This window comes from Pinus tabuliformis, chromosome X, assembly GCF_031772625.1.
Source record: "Pinus tabuliformis cultivar Carrire ecotype Pingquan chromosome X, CPIR1, whole genome shotgun sequence".
NCBI classification, from domain to species: Eukaryota; Viridiplantae; Streptophyta; class Pinopsida; order Pinales; family Pinaceae; genus Pinus; species Pinus tabuliformis.
In genome coordinates, this window is record NC_142308.1 from 1252450396 (window position 1) to 1252474717 (window position 24322).

The following is a 24322-nucleotide window of genomic DNA, read 5'->3' on the forward strand; positions in this document are numbered from 1 at the left end:
CTTTAGATGTTTTGAAAAGAGAAAATATCTATGTGAAGTTATCAAAATGTGAATTTGGAAAAACATCTTTAAATTATTTGGGTCATACTGTAGGGGGTGGTGAATTGAAGATAGATCCCTCTAAGGTTGAAGTCATTGTGAACTGGCCTAAACCAAAATCTGCTACAAAAGTTAGGAGTTTCCTAGGAGCAGCACAATATTGGAGAATGTTTATTGCTAACTTTTCCTTGATTGCATCTCCCTTACATGCTTTAACAAGATTGAACAAGGTGTTTCAGTGGGGAGGCAAACAACAGAAATCCTTCGACACCTTAAAGGAAAAAAATAGTACAGCACCAGTACTAGCACTGCCAGATCTTCAACGTCCATTTGAGATTGAAACAAATGCCAATGACTATGCCATGGGAGCAGTGCTGATGCAACACGGTAAACCCATATGCTATCATTCTGAGACATTTACTCTGCAGTAGTTAATTATCCCACATGTGATAAAGAATTATATGCATTAATACAGAGTGTGAAAAAGTGGAAAAATTACCTAATGGGCAAAGAAACAATCATACATACAGATCATAAACCACTTCAATATATGCACTCACAAACTAAATTGCAGCAATCAAGACATTATGGGTGGATGGGTTTTCTACAACAATTTCATCTTGTCATCAGATATAAGAAGGGCATACACAATAAGGTTGTAGATATGCTATCAAGACCAATCATAAATGCATCTACTATACTTAAGAATAACTCAGTAATGCATGAAAGCTACATTGAACAATATGCACAAGATGTAGATTTTAAAGATGTATATGCAACTTTAAGTCATGGCAAACAAGTAGAAGAATTAGATTATTATGTAAAGGCCCAACTCTTATCATTTAAAGTTATGCATTCCAAAAACTGAAAGAGTTAACATAATCCAAGAAGCACATACTTCTCTTATATGAGGTCATTTTGGTGTAAGTAAAACAATTGCATAGTTGCAAAGGTTCTGTTATTGGCCAAGAATGCATGAAACAATTTCTAGATATATTAAAGGGTGTACTGTGTGTGCTAAAAGCAAGCCCAGTAATAGAAAATTAGGCTTGTAAACTCCATTTCTAGTTCTTTCTCGTCCTTGGGTTAGTGTTTCCATGGACTTTGTTAGGGGATTGCCAAAATCTAGAAAAGGTCATGATTATTTGTATGTTATTGTGGATAGGTTCAGCAAAATGTGTATTTTGATACCTTGTAACAAGAAATTTATAGCTGAACAAACAACAAATTTGTTCTTTCAGCATGTATGGGTTCATTTTAGGTTACCCACTTCTATTGTATCTAATCGAGATTCCCGATTTGTTGGGAAGTTTTAGTCAAGTCTATGGGAGTTGATGGACACCAGATTGAATAAAAACACAACATTTCATCCACAAATAAATGGTCACACAAAGGTGTTCAACGGGACAGTGATCCAGTTGCTCAGAGGCTGTTGCAGCAAGCATCCCAAGCTTTATGATGAACATTTGTGTTATCTGCAACATGCTTACAACCGTGCCAAGCACTCTTCTAATTAGAGATCTCCTTTTGAGACATGTTTTGGTTTTATACCAAAGTCTCCCTTGGATTTTGTCTTTGGTAAAGACATAACAGTTGATGGACATAGTGACGTGGAAAAAGCAACCAAGTTCGTTGAACAGATCCAAGAAATTCACCAGGCAGTGCAGGAACAACTGGAAAGAAGCCAGGCCAAGTACAAGACAAGGCATGAAAAGCATCGAATTGAGCATAATTCCCAAGTTGGTGATCAATTCTGGCTGTACATCAACAAAGACAAAATGCAAGGTGAAGGTAAGAAGCTGAAACTAATAAGGTATGGGCCTTTCAAGATACTTGAGAAAAATTGGTGAAAATGATTTTCGCCTTGATTTGTCAGCTTATATGCATATCTATCCAGTCGTTAATGAAGAAAACTTGAGACTGTATGAACCTTCATTAATTGAAGATCCCGGAGAGGAAAGTCAGTTGCCTTTTATTGATGATTTTTTTCTTAAATATCTCAATGAGTTGCAGGAAGACACAATTCTGGACAGGAAGGTGAGAACTACACGCAGAGGGGATGTTGAGTACCTAAGAATCAGACTCAAAGGTTCAAAACCAAGCAGTGCACGATGGATAGAAATTGGGCAAGTGAGGAAGTTGTATCCTCACTTGATTGATGCTTAAAAACCAACTTTTGGTGGTCCAAAAGCTTTTCAGTGGGAAGGTGTGATCCAAAATGGATCCTAAAAACCCTCTAATCTTCAATACTTAAGAACTATCACCAAGGATAAACCTTCAAGAATGGAAGAAAACACTATCAGATGAGAAAAACACGCAGAAATGGTGAAAACAGAGCCTATCGGAGGCTAAAACAACAATGCACAGGAGCTGTCGGATCTGGTCGATCAATGGTCTAGATCTACTCGCGCAATATTGCATTGCTCATATGCATATACAGAAGGACTTAGCCCGTAGTTGGAAGCTAATTGTGTGTGTGCGCGCATGTGTGTATGTGTATGTGTGTGTAGATATGAATTGTTCACGTAATTCACTAAAACACAAGACTCAAATCTATTCTACTCATCTGTGAAATTAAATTCACGATTGTGAAGAAAAATCATAAACATGCATCAAGATTTATCACACATACACATAGATTTATCTAGGGAAAGAAATTCCTCAAAACCCCTTCCTATCTATATTGCATTAATCAAAGAATAGAGATGAAATACAACGCTTGCTCAAGCCTCAGCACAACCTACAACTGTATAGTCTATCCCTCTACCTGACTGGCTGACTCTGCCCATTACTTAGCAAATTTTCAAGCCCTCCAAACTCATATTTCCTTGCATTGTTCATTGAGGAATTAGGCCCTTATTAATTAGGAAATTCCTCAATTGGAATTGCGCAATCCATCTAGGCTCATCCTCTGATTGCATGCACCACCTGTACACTTCAGAATAGTCTACAATTGATAGTACACTCCCTTGGAATCTCCATATCAACTGGGTAACTCGAATTCTCTGCACGCATGAGCTAATTTAGGTTGATTGATTAGTTAATTGTTTGATCACTGAGTGAGTTGGAGTTACACTTCCACAACTTGATCTTCCACTAGTTCCTCCAATAGTTAGAACTAGTTTAACTAACCATAACTCAATTTAATTGAATTAAATTGTTACAACTGAAATTAACTGAACCTAGGCTCCTAAATTTAGGAATCACTGTACACAACTGAATTTCATGCCCCTAAATCAAATTAACTAAGATGATTTGTTGGCATTATGGCTAAAGTGTTGTCCTTGATGGCAACCCATTCAGGTGGTAGATCACAGTACTTCAAGTCAGCAGCAGAGATTGATGGTCAGCTATCAAATATTGAAGAAAATAAGGGGTACGCAGGTACACCTTGCATAAGGTGCGTACACGCAGGTCAGTATTACATAAAGTGCGTACATACCCGCAGTTATCCCGTTCAGGAGGTGCGTACCCCCAGTGCACACATTTCAAGGCAAAGAAATTCACATGTGGGGTTTTCTTATGTTTTACTCTTGGTATTTAGCTGACGGTATTGTGTTATTATGGTGTCGGCTCGTGGTATTGATCCATGATTTAAGGAAGAGCTTTCCTATATAAAGCAAAGGAGATCATTTGGCTTGAGCATGTTTTGGTTGAATATCTTATGAGGGCTAGATCTGGTCTAGATCTAAACAAGGCGAATCTACTAATGGACCGAGATCTCTTCGGCGCATGTTCAGATCTGTAGATCTGACTGTCTGGGTTACTTCTGAAGTCTTGAAATCATCTATGCCCGGAGGTACGCAGGTGCAGTAAGAGAAAAGTGCGTACATACGCAGGAACGAAGCGTTTCAGGTGCGCCGGTACGCAGGCGCAGAAGGGTTCAGGTGCGCCGGTACGCAGGCACAGAAGAGCTGCAGGTGCGCCGGTACGCAGGCACAGAAGGGTTGCAGGTGCGTACATACGCAGGCAGTTCAATAGACTCAGAGCATCCGGTACGCAGGCTAGCAGTTGAGCAGGGTGCGTACTGTAAGCAGGCAAGCAGTTGAGCAGGGTGAGTACAGTAAGCAGGCCAGCAAGTTGAGCAGGGTGCTTACGTAAGCAGGCAAGCAGTTGAGCAGGGTGCTTACTTCTCTTAAAATCTTTGTTTATCATTGTTGTGTTCTGGGTTTGGTCCTATTATTGTTGATCTGGTTACTACAGTTGATTGGGTGATTCTCTTATACTTGATGATCAATTGATGCTTATGGATCCAGTTTGAAAATTTATGAAAAGTGGTCCTTGTAAGAAAAGAAGTAGGGGGTTGTAGCTCCCTTCCAGGAGAGACTGGAAAACGAGAGAGAGTTGTAGCTCTCTGCAGGTTGCAGCCTGCGTACTGGTAAAGGACTGCACTAGTACAAAACCATTGTAAAAGGAGTTTCTAATTTGAAAGAAGATAGAGACATATAGCAGCAGGTGGTTTTCACCCACATTGGGTTTCCACCTTACATCTTGTGTTCTTTGGTGTGACTATCTGTTTTCTTTTGTTCATGCTCATTATTTTATGGTGCTGACATGCAAAAATAATTCAAAGAATAAATAAAGAAGATTTATTAAAAGAATTACGTAATACTGATTCACCCTCCCTCTCAGTATTATTTCCAACAATTGGTATCAGAGCAGGTCATTCAGAGAAGCTTGATCGCTTGAAGGTAGATCGTTCATCATGAGCAACTACGAGAGAGAAGCATCAATCAGGCCACCGGTTTTTGATGGGACAAACTTCAATTATTGGAAGGTAAGAGTTACTGCCTATCTTCAATCTCTTGGTACAGAAGTTTGGGACATCGTAGAGACAGGCTACGCTTTTCCTTCAGCTACTCCTACAGATGCAGCCGAGAAAAAGAAGTATGAAACAAATGCGAAAGTAGTCAGTACTCTATTAGGATGTATATCTCAATCAGAATTCATGAAGGTAATGCACTATAAATCCGCAAAAGAGATATGGGACAAAATTGTCACGAACAGTGATGAAGATGAACAAGGTAATGAATATAAGTTGTTAATGGCATTTGAAGATGATGCTTATATGGATGCTATAGATGTGGATAACCTTTATGATGAAATTACTAGACTCAAGAGATGTATAGAAGAAAAGAACATGATCATTGATACTCTATAATTTCAAATTGATGAAAAGGAAAATCATCTTGAAAAATTAGAAGGTGAAATTGTTGGTCTTAGAAAAGAGATTGAGAAAATAAAAGCTATTAATCTCAAGTTTGTCAAAGGATCTGAAACTTTGGATGAGATTATCAATGTGCAGCGGTCTCCTCTAAACAAGACAGGTCTGGGCTATAATGGAGAAACCTCTCAAGCATCCACCTCAAAAAGTTATCTTGATGCAGCAAGAAGAAATGAGCAAAAGCACAATGAAGATCATCAGGTAAAGCAGGGACAAATTACAAACATAAAATATCAGGGGCAATCCATCTTAAGGGTGAACAAAAGCTACAACCAGCCACAGGTAAAATCTTCTCAATTTGGTTCAAGAATAGATGACAATAGAAATTACAATCAATTGGCTGGTAGATTCGATAACCACAGAAGTTTCTTCAATGGACAATGCTTTTCTTGCCATAACTTTGGTCACAAAGCAGCTCAATGTGTTGCATATAAAACGATCATGACTAGGGAAGCTCAAAAACAAAGAAGTATGACGGGGATTACAAAAAGGACCTATAACAACTTTTCGGTTCTTGAAAATGAAGTTGAATGTTCTATTTGCAATAACTTTGGTCATGAAGACTCTGAATGCAGAAGCAGGTTTCAGCAGAAAAAGGAACAAGCCTCAAGCACCAAAACATGGAGAATAAAGGAACCTCAAACAGAAAGATGTGGGATAGCAATTTATGCAGAGGGATAGGAAAATCTATGGTAGATTGACAGTGGATGTTCGAAGCATATGACAGGTGATAAAGAAAAAGTTGAGTCTTATTCTACTCTAGAAAAGGGAAAGAAAGTCTCTTTTGGAAATGATACTCCTGCAACTATAAAAGGAAAAGGCATTGCTCAGTTAAAAGAAAAGGTCAAGGCTGGAAATGTTTTCTATGTTGATGGATTGAAGCATAATCTTCTAAGTGTTAGCCAGATGTGTGATCAAAGAACCGAGGTTATATTCAGATCAAATGGATGTTTTGTTCGTGATCTTGATACAGGTAAAACAGTGATCAAAGGAAAAAGAACTCCAAATAATCTGTACATATTTGAAGAAGGACAACAACAATGCTATCTGAGCAAGGATGATGAGTACTAGTTATGGCATCGGAGGTTGGGACATCTAAGCTTTTCACAAATAAGGAAAGCATGCAAATATCAGGCAGTTCGTGATCTTCCAGATATCAAAATTCCTGACAACACCGTATGCAAATCATGTCAGTTTGGAAAAAAAACCAGAACTAACTTTCCAGAGAAAGAAGGATCAGCTAGCATGCCTCTTGAGCTAGTACATACAGATACATGCGGTCCTTTCAGGAAAAGAACACCTCGAGGAGAAGAATAATTGATATTATTCATTGACGATTTCTCCAGGTTTGTCTGGTTAGGACTTATGAAGCACAAAGATGAAGCATTCGAAAAATTCAAATCCTTCAAAGCCTTGGTTGAAAATCAATCAAGTCACAAAATTAAGTGCCTCAGATCTGATAGAGGTGGGGAATTTACTTCAAATGAATTTTTTGATTTCTGTGAAGAACATGGGATAAGAAGAGAATTCTCTACAGCAAGAACTCCTCAGCAAAATGGAGTTGTGGAAAGGATGAACAGAACAATCCAACAAATGGCTCGTGCTATGCTTGATGAGTCAGGAACTCCCGCAACCTTCTGGGGTGAAGCTGCACATGCTGCAGTTGTTATTCTCAACAAAACAAATGTTCGGGTGAACAGCACTCGAACTCCTCATGAGCTCTGGAGTGGTAGGACTCCATCGGTAAAGCACTTCAAAATCTTTGGGAGCAAATGCTATATCAAGAATACGGATGAGCAGCTTGGCAAACTTGAACCTAGAGCAGATGAAGGCATTCTTCTTGGTTACTCTCCACATAGCAAAGCATACAAATGCTACAATAAAAGACTTGGCAGAATTGTTGACAGCATTGATGTAGTGGTTGATGAAAAGGGATACATTCCTAGGCAAGTACATCATGAAGACATCGAAGAAGATGAAGGCTACCCCCAATGACAGAATGATGAAGAAGAAGAACCTCAAGAAGAAGAACCAGAGGAGCAAACAAGAATAGAAGAAAAGACTCCATCCAGATATGTTCAGAAGAATCATCCAGAATCTCAGATTATGGGGCAGAAAGAAGCAGGTGTACAAACAAGAAGAACAGTTGCAGAAGCTTCAAGCTATTTGGCATTACTCTCCTCTACTGAACCACAAAATGTGAAAGAGGCATGCAAAGATGAATGTTGGGTGAAAGCAATGGATGAAGAACTTGAGCAGATCAAAAAGAACAACACTTGGGAGCTGGTTCCTAGACCAAAAGATAAGAATGTTATCGGAACAAAATGGGTCTTCAAAAATAAATTGAATGAAAATGGAGAAGTAATTAGAAACAAAGCCAGACTTGTTTGTAAAGGGTATGCGCAGCAAGAAGGAATAGACTTTGAAGAAACCTTTGCTCCTGTTGCAAGACTTGAGGCCATCCGAATGTTCCTTGCTCTCTCAAGTTTTCAAAACTTCAAAGTATTTCAAATGGACGTGAAATCAGCCTTTCTGAATGGAGACTTGGAAGAAGTGTACATTGAACAGCCAGATGGGTTCATTCTTGGAAATGATCCAAATCTTGTATGCAGATTGAAAAAGGCTCTCTATGGTCTCAAACAAGCTCCAAGGGCTTGGTACTACCGTTTGGACAAATATCTTCATCAACAAGGCTTTTCAAAAGGATCAGCAGATAGCAATCTTTATATAAAAGTTGAAAATGACAAATTGCTAATACTTGTTGTATATGTAGATGATATTATTTTTGGGAGCAATGAAGAAGCTATGAGTCAAAACTTTGCCTTGGTCATGCAGAAAGAATTTGAAATGTCCTTGCTAGGAGAACTGACATATTTCCTTGGTTTGCAAATCCAACAAAAAGAAGGAGGAATCTTTTTATCTCAAACCAAGTATCTCAAACAGATTTTGAAGAAATATGGTATGGAAGATGCAAAACCAGTATGTACACCCATGGTCACAGGATGTAGCCTCAGTGCAAATGATGAATCTGCAGCAGTACATCAACCAACCTACAGATCTATGATTGGAAGTTTACTTTATTTGACAGGTACCCGACCGGACATCATGCATGCAGTTGGAATAGTTGGAAGATTTCAGGCAAATCCGAAGGAAACTCATCTTCAGGCAGTGAAGAGAATTTTCAAATATCTTCAAGGGACTCAAAATTATGGCTTATGGTATCCTAGAGATACAGATCTTACACTTCATGCTTATACAGATGCAGATTGGGCCGGAAGCGTGGATGACAGGAAAAGCACAAGTGGTGGTGCGTTCTTTATGGGTTCCAGATTGGTATCTTGGTTCAGCAAGAAACAGAGTTCGATTGCCTTGTCTACAGCTGAAGCGGAATATGTTGTTGCTGCATCTTGTTGCACCCAACTCCTTTGGATGATGCAGACTTTGCAGGATTTTCAAATCACCTGTACACCACCAATCCCCATCTTATGTGATAACACAAGTGCAATTAGCATCTCAAAGAATCCTGTTATGCATTCAAAAACCAAGCACATACCAATCAAGTATCATTTTCTCCGGGAACAAGTGCTTGAACAGAAGGTCAAGTTGGAGTATGTTCCTTCTAAGGAACAAGTTGCTGATATTCTCACCAAACCATTGCCCAGGGACACTTTTGAATACCTCAGGCAAAAGCTGGGGGTTGCTGATGCATCATCTTATTGCTGAACCTCTTCTGATTGATGGTACAGGTTCAAGGGGAGCATATAATGCATTGTTGGCATTATGGAGGATGTGCAGAAGGAGATCTTGGAAGTAGCTGCAATATGTCTCTATCTCTTTCATGGTGGATTATGGTTCTTCGATGCAAATCTGGTTCATATTCAGGGGGAGCATTTTCTTAGGGGGAGCATAACCCTTTGCCCTTGATGTCAAAGGGGGAGAATGAAGCTGAAGCTTTGAGGTTGCCATCAAGTCCAAAGGGGGAGATTGTTGGCATTATGGCTAAAGTGTTGTCCTTGATGGCAACCCATTCAGGTGGTAGATCACAGTACTTCAAGTCAGCAGCAGAGATTGATGGTCAGCTATCAAATATTGAAGAAAATAAGGGGTACGCAGGTACACCTTGCATAAGGTGCGTACACGCAGGTCAGTATTACATAAAGTGCGTACATACCCGCAGTTATCCCGTTCAGGAGGTGCGTACCCCCAGTGCACACATTTCAAGGCAAAGAAATTCACATGTGGGGTTTTCTTATGTTTTACTCTTGGTATTTAGCCGACGGTATTGTGTTATTATGGTGTCGGCTCGTGGTATTGATCCATGATTTAAGGAAGAGCTTTCCTATATAAAGCAAAGGAGATCATTTGGCTTGAGCATGTTTTGGTTGAATATCTTATGAGGGCTAGATCTGGTCTAGATCTAAACAAGGCGAATCTACTGATGGACCGAGATCTCTTCGGCGCATGTTCAGATCTGTAGATCTGACTGTCTGGGTTACTTCTGAAGTCTTGAAATCATCTATGCCCGGAGGTACGCAGGTGGAGTAAGAGAAAAGTGCGTACATACGCAGGAACGAAGTGTTTCAGGTGCGCCGGTACGCAGGCGAAGAAGGGTTCAGGTGCGCCCGTACGCAGGCACAAAAGCGCTGCAGGTGCGCCGGTACGCAGGCACAGAAGGGTTGCAGGTGTGTACATACGCAGGAAGTTCAATAGACTCAGAGCGTCCGGTACGCAGGCTAGCAGTTGAGCAAGGTGCGTACTGTAAGAAGGCAAGCAGTTGAGCAGGGTGAGTACAGTAAGCAGGCCAGCAAGTTGAGCAGGGTGCTTACGTAAGCAGGCAAGCAGTTGAGCAGGGTGCTTACTTCTCTTAAAATCTTTGTTTATCATTGTTGTGTTCTGGGTTTGGTCCTATTATTGTTGATCTGGTTACTACAGTTGATTGGGTGATTCTCTTATACTTGATGATCAATTGATGCTTATGGATCCAGTTTGAAAATTTATGAAAAGTGGTCCTTGTAAGAAAAGAAGTAGGTGGTTGTAGCTCCCTTCCAGGAGAGACTGGAAAACGAGAGAGAGTTGTAGCTCTCTGCAGGTTGCAGCCTGCGTACTGGTAAAGGACTGCACCAGTACAAAACCATTGTAAAAGGAGTTTCTAATTTGAAAGAAGATAGAGACATATTGCAGCAGGTGGTTTTCACCCACATTGGGTTTCCACCTTACATCTTGTGTTCTTTGGTGTGACTATCTGTTTTCTTTTGTTCATGCTCATTATTTTATGGTACTAACATGCAAAAATAATTCAAAGAACAAATAAAGAAGATTTATTAAAAGAATTACGTAATACTGATTCACCCCCCCCCTCTCAGTATTATTTCCAACATGATTGAGTTGAAAAAACCATGTCACCTCAGTTAACTCATCCAAGCTTTTTGTTCATGTGGAATTTCGAATTTTCTCAATTTGACTAAGCCAAATAAAATTAAAGATTTCTCACTGCATTTTTCAACAACGTATACATGCATACATATAGACTCTTAGATGAGTTTGTATATATTTAAGCCATCCTAAAATTGAAATTCCCACAAAGTTAAAACCTTAATAAAAAAAGAAACCTACAAAATTAGTAATTGACTTGCTTAAAATCCATTTCAATAAATATAATAACTATCATAACCATATAAATCCAATACGTTGGACAGTCATTTATTAAATGGGGTTAGGATATATTCCCTCGAGATATTTTGAAGTATGTTCCAAAGACTACTTTCCTATCGTCTATCGACTAACTAAATCACCTTAATTGTCGCTTTTCTTTCAATTTGATCATTTGGTCTCCAACAATCTGGGTTGATTCAAAAACGATAAATTGTACTTTAGTTACCATTTTGAATTGATAAAATTAGCGCATGTAGATTATTACAATTTCAATATCCAGGGATTTGGGACAAAATCTCCATAAAAGGGAACAAGTGATTTGGTTTAATGCAATTTCATTTTGTACTATACATCTTTCATTTCATACCTAAAAAATGAATGAAAATTCCTTAATTAACAAATTAAATTGGTATAGAGTTAATGGTCTCTCTTTCCTTTCAATTTGATTTTGTACTTAGCCAATAAAGAAATATGACCCATTTTATGAAGTGAAATGAATTGAATTATTAATAACATAATATGAAAAGATAAGAGCATTTCAAAACAAAATGACATTCTCGGATTCAATAAATGAAAACCAAATCGAAAAAAGCAAAATTTAATTAAGAAAGAAACCTTCTGAAGTACTAAATGATTATTTCAACCTCATTAACTATTATAAATTTCAACTTCTATTAAAAAAAAGTTATTAAATTGAAACATTAAGAAATATATCTTTCATTATTTCAACCTCATTAACTATTCCAAATTTCAACTTTTAAAAAAAAGAATTACTAAATTGTAACGATAAGAAAGTTATCTTTAATAAAAAAACCAAATCCAAATTCATGAAAGAAAGAGACCTAAAATACCACATGAGTTCTTCAACCTCAAAAACTATTGTGAACTTCAACCTTTATAAAAAAATATATTAAATTGAACCAATAAACAAAAATATCTTAAGAAATACCTTATAAAAACTTAATATTTATTGACTAAATTAGCTTTAATCTCGATAGAATAACAATCTAAATATTCTATATTTATTTATTTGGTAAAAAAATAAATTTCAGAAGGTGAACAAAAATATCAACAAGAAACTACTTCGATCTTTATAGGAAAACAATCTAAGTATTCTATATTTACTAGCAATTGCCCCTAAAGGTGCAAAGATGCACTGAAGGTATGGAAAGTTTGGGAAGATCATCTGGACAAGATTTGGGAAGATTTATCTTTCATCGTTGTGCTTAAAGTAGTAAGTTTGTCTTGAGGTTATGCATACAACATCCTGAATGAATAGTCACCAAAATATGTGAATTGTGTGTGAAGCTGCAAAAACTATCACAAATTTAAGGATTGGGAGTGTGCTACCCCAAAAGTCTGTTACTGCACAATTTAACGGTGGCCATGCAGGCCCCGTAGATAACCCTACTAATGCAATGTCAACACCCTAGCAAAAGGTTGAAATCCATGCTAATAATTTAACTATTGGAAATTGGCTAGAACAACCATGCGATTGTGAGGACATGAATAGGTATGTTTAACATGACTTGTTTCAATGTGTTGATTCCCCTAAAATGGTCTCTGTAGAGAGTGTTGTTGCCCTCTCATCGTCTGATTCAATTCAGTTTTTTTGTTTTTTTCTAGTTTTCCATGTAATCAGTTGTAGTCAATTTATCCAAGTTATGCAGTCTGTGGGGTCTATTTCTAATTATTATTTGGCTTTCAAGTGTGAGTTTTTTTTTCTTCTTCTTCTGGCTTGCATTTTTTTGGGAAATGGTGTAGTTTCTTGTGCCATTTGGCAATTCCATGGTTTGGATCTGAAATGATTTTTCCCCCCTAATGTGGTGAACCCAGTAGTAGATTTGATTGCATCTATGGCTGTGAGAGTGGTAATTAAATATCTCACACTTTTTTTTTGTGTTTCTTTTGATTTTTAGGGACTCCATCAGAACGATTCTTGTGTAGACTAGGAAGAGGAAAATCGCAATCAGATGCGATCTCTATTGTATATGCTTTCTCATGTATGTTTGAACATAAAAACAACCCATTACAAAATAGGAACGTTGTTGTCTTTCATATTCGTATGATTTTCTTGCCTTTTGATGTCCAATTGAAAATGTATTCAGTCTAGGCATGCATAACATCCTAAAACCACATATAGAGAAAAACCTAATGTAAATGTGCACTGATATTTTGCATCATATAAATTTACATTAATGGTACTTTGGTCACCATATCTAGTAAAAAACATAGAGGCAAAATTTAAGGGTGTCCCTCAAAGAGTAATCAAGATTCATTTCGACGTTTTAGACCCAGAGTGGGTGGCTGTGCTACCAAATAAAGATGCCATCATTCTATCCTCTGGCCAAAGGTTTATACGATGAAGTGTCTACATTATGAAATCAAATAAGTGTCAAGAAATTAAAGTCAAGTAGTTGGGCTTCTATTGTTCCTTTAGACATTTTATTCAAGATGCATTCAATGGGATCCTCTTACTATCGAGATTGAATGGCATTGCCTTCCTCCAATCTTTCACAGTAAACCATTTTGAAAATGGCCAATGGGACTCAAGAGGCACATGCAATAGTTGATCCAGGTGGATATTGGTGGCCACCCACCTATTTCACTTGGACCCCACCATTGTTTCTTTCAGTTTTTCAGTTTCCTTAATTGTAGAACATTTTACTATTTTTGGTAGTTTTTTGGGTCCTCAACTTCCAAAGCCATTTTGAAGCCCTAAATGGTGTTTTTTTTCAAAAACAGGAAAACATTAGATATTGATTAACATATGCAGTCAAAATTTATAATCCTTGGATAGATCTTTCTAACGAGGTATTGTGCACGTCAAATGGAGATCATATGCCAAAGTTACGACCCCATGAAATTGATGTACCAATTTACCCCAACGGGGCCCATATTTTTGGCACTTTATCTCCTAGGGTTAGGTTTTTGGATGTTTAGGTTTTTCCATTGTTTCTCAATAATAAATAGGCCTTCAAGTCTAATTGTAACATAGTTTAGAGGCATGTATTCTCCACATCTCTTTTCAAAGATAAGCTACCATCGCCCGAGCTAGCTTATTTCCATTCTGTATGTAAGCATATTTCAGTTCTTGATATTAATAAAATGAAGTTTTATTTCTATTGCATCATTGTTTTTATGTTTATATGTGTATTCTGTTGCTTCCTTGCATAAGTCTGGATCAATAGGACAATGTCGTACAAAAAGGATGAGGTAAAACTCAACAATGTTGAGAAATAAATGCATAAGATAGTTGTGAATGAGTTCAAGTATGGAACAAAGGAAGAAGCTCCCAATAGCCTAATCACAAAGCTGGTTGATACATACTGTAATCTACTTAAGCTAGATGGGCGACTGGAAAAATACAGGGACCCTGATTTTATATCAAAGAGGAGAAGTAATCAACTTGCTCCAATTAACTAATTGCATTGGTGATTGCCTTGCCCAATCGATACATAGAACGAAATTTACTGCAAATGAGCAAGGATATTTAATGATTTCCTTTCATAAAAGTTTTCCTTGCTTCCTTACCTTTATTCTATCCAAAATGGTTTTTATCTTAGCATTACTGCATCATTGAATTTTTCCATAAATAGCAATAGGAGCTAAACTCCAAAGAGCCCATTATTTCATTATGTTCATGGAAACATGCATCTAGGATTATCATGTTCCTATCACACTGTTAAATTTCCTATTTGAAGGCTCAAATAACTTATGAATGCTATATTGTTGTTGTAATAAGCTATGAAAATTATGCAGATAGAAAACAAAGAGATGTGTATAGATGTTTATGGTGGAAAACAACTATTGGTAAATTGTTAGTGGTTTTTTTTCACAACGTTCCGCTAGAACCTCAACTTTGTAGGCTCTCTTGGTATTGCAATGTCAATTCCTAATCGTGTAGTCTTCCATATTGTATTTTTCCAGTGATAATGACATTCATTGACTTGTTGCACAATGACATTACTTTGCATTGTGTTATTTGAAAAGGTTTCCAAGCAATTAAATATTTAAAATATGGCAAGCATTTAAAGGTTGCGACAACAAAAAATTGTGTCAAGGAACAATTTTAATGAAACCCATCCATATAACCATGTATACTTGTTAATAGTATTTGGTTGGTTGGTAAAGCAGTGTCATTATTAGTTTTTTTCCAAGAGAAAAATAATCTGTATATAATATATATTTTCTTTTAAATAATATAAAATATGTGCTTCAAATTTTCTATTCTTTATCGATTTTTATATATTTCTTCTTTTGTTCTTGACAGAATATTAGTAGGCACTTGGAATGTTGGTGGAAATGTGTCACCCAATGATTTGGATATTGATGACTCATTAGGTATACAAGAGCAAGTAGATATGTATGTCCTTGGGTAATTTTCCTAGTTGAACTTTCCTTATTTGAGTCTCGTCGTTGATTATTCTCTAGCTATGCAGGGTCATTATTAGTTTCTTTTCCAAGAAAAAAATAGTCTTTATATAATATATATTTTCTTTTAAATAATATAAAATATTTGCTCCAATTTTTCTATTTTTTATCAATGTAACAACTCTGGTTCAAAATTCATGTAAAAATATATAAGACCATGGTCATGGGACACGTATTCCAAGCTAAATGGTGAGAAAAAGCATCCTAGTGGGTGTTCATTTCGGTTATTATGGCTAAGGAAATGGAAAAGGCTTTGGAAAGGCAAAATGACTTTTTGGCACATTAATTTTTGAAAACTAAAGGAAAATAGGAGAAAAGGGAGGTAAAAGGTCACAAGTTGCATGTGAGGAGGTGTTGAAGCCCCGAAAATCAGGTCGACAACAAGGGGGATACCCACCCGGTCCAGACCTTAGTTGGCAGCTCCTTATCCGTTTGGTATAGCGGGTCCGACTGGGGATAATGGGACCAGTTTCCCAATCTAAGGGTGTGTGTGAGCAGAGTTCTAAGCTACTTTAATATAATTTTATGCTATTGTAATCTAATAAAAACAACACATCTAATCTATGCTAACCCGGGGTGTATTTCTTCTATTATGCGATCTAAAGAGATTTCAAACAATAACTGGTAATAAAGATCATTCAGCTATCATAAGAATAGAAATCAATTAAGATGAACCACTTTGCATAAAAAGTTAGGCAAAACAGTTGTGAACAGCATATTGCATAATAAGTTATTCATATATCAAACATAAATAAATGACTCCACCGTACAAAAGTGCCAAATGGTAACTCACACATTCATGCAATAACGTATAAACAACTGAAAATTGTATATCACTTCAAGAATATAAGCAAAAATGGCCAAGAGATAAAAGTACCATTTATGAATGGTCCTACCCATAAGCTTCAAGTAATAATGATTTATCTCTCCTTGTTCTAATATCTACTAAGAGTACAAAAGTGCAACATCAGTAGCAAATATCAAATGCAAAAATTAATAAACCTTGATCCATTCATTCATCAAAACCTCCTCTAAGGGTGCAGAAGTGCATGTTCTGAGGACAAGTTTTTGACAAATTTCCGGACCCTTCTCCAAATGCATGAGAAGGGTTTAAATACTGCTAACTAAATAACTTAATTACATAAATTTCGGATACGGTTTAAAATGACCGCCCTTTATCTAAGTAAACTTATTTCTAAAAATTGAATCTAATTTCTAACTATTTCTGCATTTTCTCCTTAGTGCTGTGAGTATGCAACATTTTCCTGGGAAGAGTCGGTTGGTTGTCTTCTGCTTTTGTTTGAGCTACGAAAATAGAAATGACAAGCGCTAGCACCTCTTTTTAGTAAACTGGAAGATATTTTTGAGAATCATCTTCTGGTTGAGCGAATTTACTGCGTGTATGCTTGGTAACAACCCAGATTCCTCTTAGCTGCCTCTGATTTTACTATTTAAGCTTCCGGACTCGTGGATGACTAAGCAAGTTAGGGACTTTGCTTTCTGAACAATTTTCTTAGCGATGCGCGATTAGCGCTAGGCGCTAATCGCGCATCAATAATTGCCTCCGTTCTTTGATCCGGGCCTTTCTGGTGCGTTTTCCACCTTTAACGCTTTTTCCTTTACTGGGCATGAGCTTCAGAATTTTGTAAACATGTTGCTTTTGTGAGTTTCTTGACCTTGAGTGTCGAATCGCCTACTGATATTAGTATCTATTTAGTAACACTCTGAAATCTGCGTTTCTGTTGTATGTGGCATCCGTGTATGAGAGCATCTCTTCCCTGTTCTCTGAGCATTGGCGCTTTCCCCTTTTTCTTTAGATGTTTCCTGCAGTTCACGCAAAGGAAAAAGTAATGATAATAAATTTCGACATGAAAGTTTCAAGTTCTACGAATGTGTAAAATCATGACACCCACAGTGAACTGACTCTTTGAAAAACACAAAACTGTCCTTCGTGAATACCTTGACGTACATTCATTAATTTTCTTTAAACCGTGCGCTCAATTTTTGGTTTAGGGACAACTTTTCTTAGGTGCTGGGTCGAGGAAAATTTGCGATGGGTGATTTCTGTGACTCGCAGATCGCAAATCGCATAGATCGCAGATCACATATCGTAGTTTTGCGGCATCGCAGTTATGGCATAGATCGCATTATTGCGGCATAGCAGATCGTGGCATCGCAGATTGCAGTATTGCGGCATTGCAAATCACAGATATAGCAGCAATTCGTCAAGTTATTCATGTGCTGCTTATGTGATGTTGCGATATGCGATATCGCATATCGACCATCGGAGATTTTCTTAAGATTAGTCATTTATGGGCGCTTCTCAATGTATGTGATGTGATGAATTTCGCACCGCTTCTTCGCAGTTGTTTTAATGTGCTCATAAAGGGAATGCTTGACTCTTCTTCGTGTGATGCATTTTTTAGGATTATAATACAAAAATTTTATAAAATCTTTTTGGATTTTTTATTACTAAGGGTCTCCACTTATTTAACATTATTGCTAATACTAAAAAGAAGTAGGGGGGTTGTTGGTGGCCACAACAATGGCGATTCACTTGGAAGAACCAGTTATCTCTGCTTTTCTATTGAATTCTTTAAACTTCCAAAACAGAGAATTTTTCATAAATCTAAACTTTGTTATGGACAGACAGAGTACATTATGCCTTATTCTATCAATGATATTTTGTTTCAACTTCTTTTTTTTCTAATTGTTTGCTTCCTCAGTCTTGTCCTTGTATCTACATCGGCCATTACTTGGTTATGTAAAGAAAAAAAAAATAAAGTTTTCTCTGTGTGCTAGCCTTAAAATATGCTTGTTTGTCATAGGTAGAGCCTCTGCTGCCAACAGGCGTCCATAACCTCGACAGGGTTACCTGTTACCCAACAATGTTATCCCGTTTAAGGTGATCTACAACTTCCAAAAAAAAACCCATATTGACACTTTTTCCTTTTTTATTCTCGAAGAACAATGTCTTGGTTTGGTAGCCAAATTATGACACAGTCATTCACTTGATTTACACTTTTTCTGAACAAGCTGGCTCGTGATGAGACCCCTTGTCTTTTGATTTCAATAATCTTGAGTTATTGCCCTGTTTTGATGGACAGTGTTTGGCAAATTCAGCAAAGTTATAATATCTGTGATCATGATAAGCCGGCTCGTGATGAGACCTCTTATTCTTTGAGATATAGTGTTTCTTGGATTGTCCCTATGAATGCTGCGATTTTCTTTAACAGGGAGGATATCATTGTTTTCCTTAAGAAAGCTCTGGACAACAACAATAGAGTTTGCAAATAGCAGTTTTACAGAGAATCTTTATTTTGTTATTGAGCTAATATTAAACAATTCCTTCGCTAAAGGTTGATTTCATCAATTTTTTTTTTTTTTGAAGTTGAAACTAATATCATATCTAGGCTAAAGTTTTTAACTGTGTCTGTCAATAATAAAGATCAGATTTAAAAAAAAAAATCTGTTTATACAAGTGAAAAGCTCAAAATCTGAAAGAGAATTGGTTCCTTTTTCGCGAATACCGATAGTAACCATTAACAACCGGTTTTATTATGAACGAAAGAAAAAGAAACTATTCTACAAAATAGAAGAATAATCTTCTATGGAAAATATATTTTAAGGACTTGACCATTCACAGGCAAAGAATCCCTTCTACCTGCTAGATCCTGTAAGACAAACGTTGATGGATCTATGACTTCAACAATTTGAAAAGGACCAAGCCACATTTTTTGAAATTTTGTATGTTTTCCCTTTTCTTCATGAGCTTTATCCCATTTTAAAACTAAATCTCCATACTCAATTTTTTCTGGTCATTTTGTTTGAATCAAAAGAGGATTTTATTAGCGCTTGATGATGAGCATGGATTATTTTAGCTTGTTCTCCCTGTTCTTCTAATTTGATTATTTCCATTTGTCTTAGCTGTATGGAGGAAGTAGGTACTTCATCAATGTACTGTATTAAAGAAAAAGAGGGAATGACTAAGTGAGTTGGAAGAACTGCTTCTTTCCCATAAACTAAATTAAAGGGAGAAGTGCCTATCAAAGCTTTTTTTGTTATTCTATCTGCCCATAAAGCGTTTATCAAAGCTTTATGCCAATTCTTTTGGTTCTAGTCAACTGTTCTTTTAATAAACCTGATTAGGTTTTTATTTGTTGACTCAGCTAACCCATTACCTTGCGGATAGTAATTGGCCGAATATTTTAGTTTGAATCCCCTTTTAAGTGCGAACTCAGTCATTTCATTTCCAGAAAAGTATGATGCATTATCAAATATTAAAGCCGTTGGCAATCCAAACCTAGTGATTATAAATTGATCTATGAATTTGATAATATTTTCAGAATTAGCTGTCTTGAGAGGAACTGCCTCTACCCATTTAGTAAAATAATCTGTTGTCGTGAGGATGTACCTATGTTGCTTAGAAGAGTGAGGAACGATCTCACCTATTATGTCCAAGCCCCACTGGCTGAATGGTTGCTCGATGTTTACCGGTTGTAGTGGCAGGGACGACTTCTTTTGTTTTCCAGCAGTAGTTTGGCAGACTTGACATTTCCTCACGTAATTGTGTGAATCTTTGAACAGCGTAGGCCAGTAATATCCTACACGTAAAATTTTATGTGCAGTAGCATCTCCAGCATAATGTCCGCCTGCTGGTCCATCGTGGAGTTCCTGCAAAACTTTTTCGGCTTCATTTTTTTCAAGACATCTAAGAAGAACATAATCATAATTCTTTCTAAAGAGAATATCATTTATGAGCTGATATTGTTTAGCTTTCAATCTCAGAGCTCTTTTCTTAGTGTGATCCAGGTGTGATGGAGCATACCCGTTCTTAAGATAATAAATGATATCAGCATACAATGATTCTGCATCGTTCAGGCTTACCTCATACATTTGTACCTCTTCGGATGGCATTTCAGGGATTTGCGATGCTCCAGCTAACATCTTGCAGAAGCCTTGACCTCTTACAATGTTTGCTGGTTTGATCTCAAGATCATATTCCTGTAAAGCAGTGATCCAATTCGCTCTTTTCTCGCCCATATCCTTCTGTACTAGAAGATTTCTTACCGCTGGAAACAGTACTATGATCTTAATATGGGTTTTGAGTAAGAAAGGTCTGAAATATTTAACCGCTTTGAAAACAACATAGGCCTGTTTCTCTACGTCTGAATAATTGAGTTCAGCACCTTGTAGATTTGAGCTAAAAAACGCAATTGGAGCTTCTGTTTTTTCTTGATTGGCTTGGGTTAGAATCGCAGCATATGATTTTTCTGAGGCAAATGTGTATAAAACAAAAGATTTTGAGAAATTTGGGGTTGCTAAAGATGGAGCATTAATAATAGCTTGTTTGATCAGGTTGAATGCTTCATGTTCATCTTGACCCCATTTGAAAGTTGAATTCTTTTTAATCATGGTTTGCAAAGGAGACACAATTCGTGAAAAATCTAGGAGAACTCTTTTTACAAAATTGATTTGACCAAGGAAAGATTGCATGGCTTTTTTATTATGAGGTAGGGATATTTCTGAGATTTCTTTGATTCTGTCAGGATCAATGTGAATACCAGACTTTGACACTATGAATCCTAGAAGTTTTCCTTCACTTAATGCGAAAAAAAGATTTCTTCGGGTTAAGTGAAATCCCATACCTTAAACATCTTTGAAAAATTTGCTTTAAATCTCTGAGATGGTCGCTTCGCTTCTTAGAATACACTGTTATATCATCCAAATAAATCACTACAGGTTTGTTGACTAAACCCTTAAATGCGATGTCCATGGCTCTTTGAAATGTAGCGCCGGCATTAATCAAACCAAATGGCATCTTCCAATATGCGTATGTGCCACATTTAGTTCTGAATGTGGTTTTCAACTGATCATTGGGATGCACCAGCACTTGATTATATCTTGAAAATCCGTCCAAGAAAGACATTAGTTCTGAGCCTGCTACTGCCTGTAATATCTGTTCCATAGGTGGAAGAGGAAAATTGTCTTTTTGACAGGCTTTGTTAAGATTCTGAAAATCGATACAGATTCTAATATCTCTGTTTTTCTTTCTAACGGGTACCATATTGGAGACCCATCTGGAATGTCTGACGGGGAAAATTATTTTGGCTTTTAATAACTTATTTAGCTTACTATTTATCTGATTTTCTAAATTGGGGTGGATCTTTCTCAGTTTCTGTTGGACAGGTTTTTCGTTGTCAATCATAGGAATAGTGTGTTGAATGATAGAAGTGTCGTATGTCTTCAGCTCATTGTAATTCCAGGCAAAAACATTTTTATATTGTCTCAAAAGACGAATATACGCTAGTTTTTCTTCAGGGGCCATGCCTATGCCTAGATTAATGTTTTGTGGTTTATCTTCGGTTCCTAGGTTTACTAATTCGTAGTTCATAGTTGAATTGTAGAGCTTTGAATTGGTAGACCTTTTAAACCGATTTTTCAAATCGTACAAGTCTTCTAACTTAACCACCGATTTAGGTATAGCATTATCAGTGCTATTTTGTTGTGTTTGTCGATCGTGATGGTCTTCGTCAATTATCTGATTGGAGTAGGATCCTTCAGAAGTGAGGAAATTTACAATATCAGGATCATCATTGAATACTCTCCAATTTGTAATTTTTTCAGGGATGGATGGTCTAAAGATCAATTCTATTGAGAATCTATCTGGACTAAAATCTTCGGAGGGAATAAGCTAGAGGCTACGTTAGCCAAAAGGTCTGCACTCGCATTTTGGAGTCTCGGGATTGAAGAGATATTAAATGCTATGAAATGCTCAGTCAGATCTTGTACTAAAGATTGATAGTGTTTTAAATGACCTGATAGGCAATGTATAGTGTTACGTACCTGTTTGACGATAATCTCAGAGTCTCCAAAGACCTGAAGATACTTGACATTTAACCCGATTGCTTTGTATAGGCCTTGCACCAAGGCCTCATATTCTGCTGTGTTGTTTGTGCAATTGAATTCGGGTCTGCATGTAAGCATGGTCTTGTTTCCTTCTGGACTAATCAGAATGCATCCTTCTCCTGCTCCTTCGTTAGATTTAGAGCCATCGAAATATAATTTCCAAAACAAAGATGTATTTACAGGTTCATCTACAAAATTAACACACTTTGAATTATCAGTTTGGGAAAAAATTTCGACTTGGGACAAAACTGAATTTTCTAAGTAAGGTGATGGGTGAGCATTGAAATTACTGAGAAAAGAATCTACCGAGTAATTGCCTATGATACTGCTGTTATACGATACTGCTTCATTTTCTCCCTCTAATTCCGTTACTATGTAATTCTTGTTCAACCTTTATCTGATTCGGTTTACCGTTATATGGTAACCACATGTGCGACCAGTCGGTTGCAAAGTATCCATGGAGTTTCTTGGACCAATCCCTGCTAAGAATTAATCCATATAATTCTGGGATATCGGCCACTAGAATGTCAATAACCTGACATACCTTCGGGTTAGATGACAATCTTATGGTTACTTGATTAATTTCACCAATCACTTCGACTTGAGATCGATCAAGCTGAATTATACGCACTGTGGATTTTTGTGGTTGAACATTTATCTTAGCACATATTGATTTGGGTAAAATATTCGAAGAAGCACCGAAATCTACCAAACAATTGTGCACATTTTTGTTGAAAATCTCGTAAGTGAGAAGAAACGGGGGAGTGTGAGATCTTGATCTTCCTCCAATTAAGGCGATATCATTTGGATCAATCTTATTGATCGCGTTAGTTGGAGGTCTTCCCATGTTATGGGAAGCTTGAGAGAGTACAACGGCAGGAAAAGATACAATAGGCACAGCATGTAATTCTTTCATCATTATCTTCTGTTGATGCTTCAATTTGCTCAATTCATAAAGGGTAATATTAGCCCTAGTCTTTTTCATGTCATCAACAATATTGTACTCCATTTCATCCGACACTATCAGTGTTTTTGATGGAGTTGTTTGATCTGCTCGGACTGGGCTAGACTGAGTCGCTTTAGTTGTTGCTTTCTTTGTTGCGACTTTATCTTTTGTTGTAGGGCTTGCGCCCTTCTGCTTAGGGGTAGTTTGGGAGGATCAAGCTGATTTTTGCTTCGTGTGCTAACCGTAAATATTTCTTGATCCTCTTCTTGTGGGAGGATGAAATCCCACATTCCTTGTAATTCCACAACTTCTTCGTCATCAGTTTTCCCTTCAGTGGAACTTTCTTCTTCTTCCTCTTCCTCAGTTTCAGCATTGGAGATGCCATTGGGTGGTTTTGTATCCGTTGAAGGACCTCTTTTAAAAGTTTTGTAGGATTTTTTTAAAGAAGTTTCTGCTACTTGTTTTTTTATGTCAATCATCTCATTAGACATGGTCTTTAATACTTTCTGCAATCCTTCCAAATCGAAAGGGTCTTTTGTTTGTTTCTTCTTGGGGTCTTCCTTGAAGGTGACTTTTTTAGACTTTCATTCCTCTATCGCAGATCTCTTTTCCAGGGCTATTACGCGTTTCTCTACTGTTATCGCCTCTGTCATGTTTTCAACTAAATTTGTTTTATTTTCTCTATCCACGAAGATTGCTATGTTTGATGGTAAAGTAGTAATATACCATTCACATCGTACTTCTTCGCTAGGTTGGGAAGTAGTAGGAATTTTGTTGAGAATTTTATTGAACCGTAAATCGAAATCTTTGATAGGTTCTCTGGCTTGGGCTTTGAGATTGGATAGGTCATTGATTAATGTTGTTGTTGATCTGTCATCACCAAACTTGATAAGGAATTGATTGTGAAAGATATCCCAACTTGTGATAGACCCGGAAGGTAATGAAAAATACCATGACCTGGCTGTTCCTTGCAGTGTGTAGGGGAAAAGCCGAACAACAACATCTTCATTAGTAACTCTATTGAGATTGATAGAAAGCATGAAATTGTTTATGTGTTCTTCTGCTAGCATGCCTGCTTCTAGATTGAATTTAGGCAGCCATTTCTCAGGATGGGCCGG

At 37.1% G+C, this 24322-nt stretch overlaps 1 pseudogene; it reads left to right on the forward strand.

Annotated features, from left to right (window-relative positions):
• The window catches only part of LOC149144530 (protein trichome birefringence-like 25), a 32005-nt pseudogene extending 17593 nt beyond the window's left edge, over nt 1-14412 (forward strand).
• Nucleotides 14413-24322: the final 9910 nt, after the last annotated feature.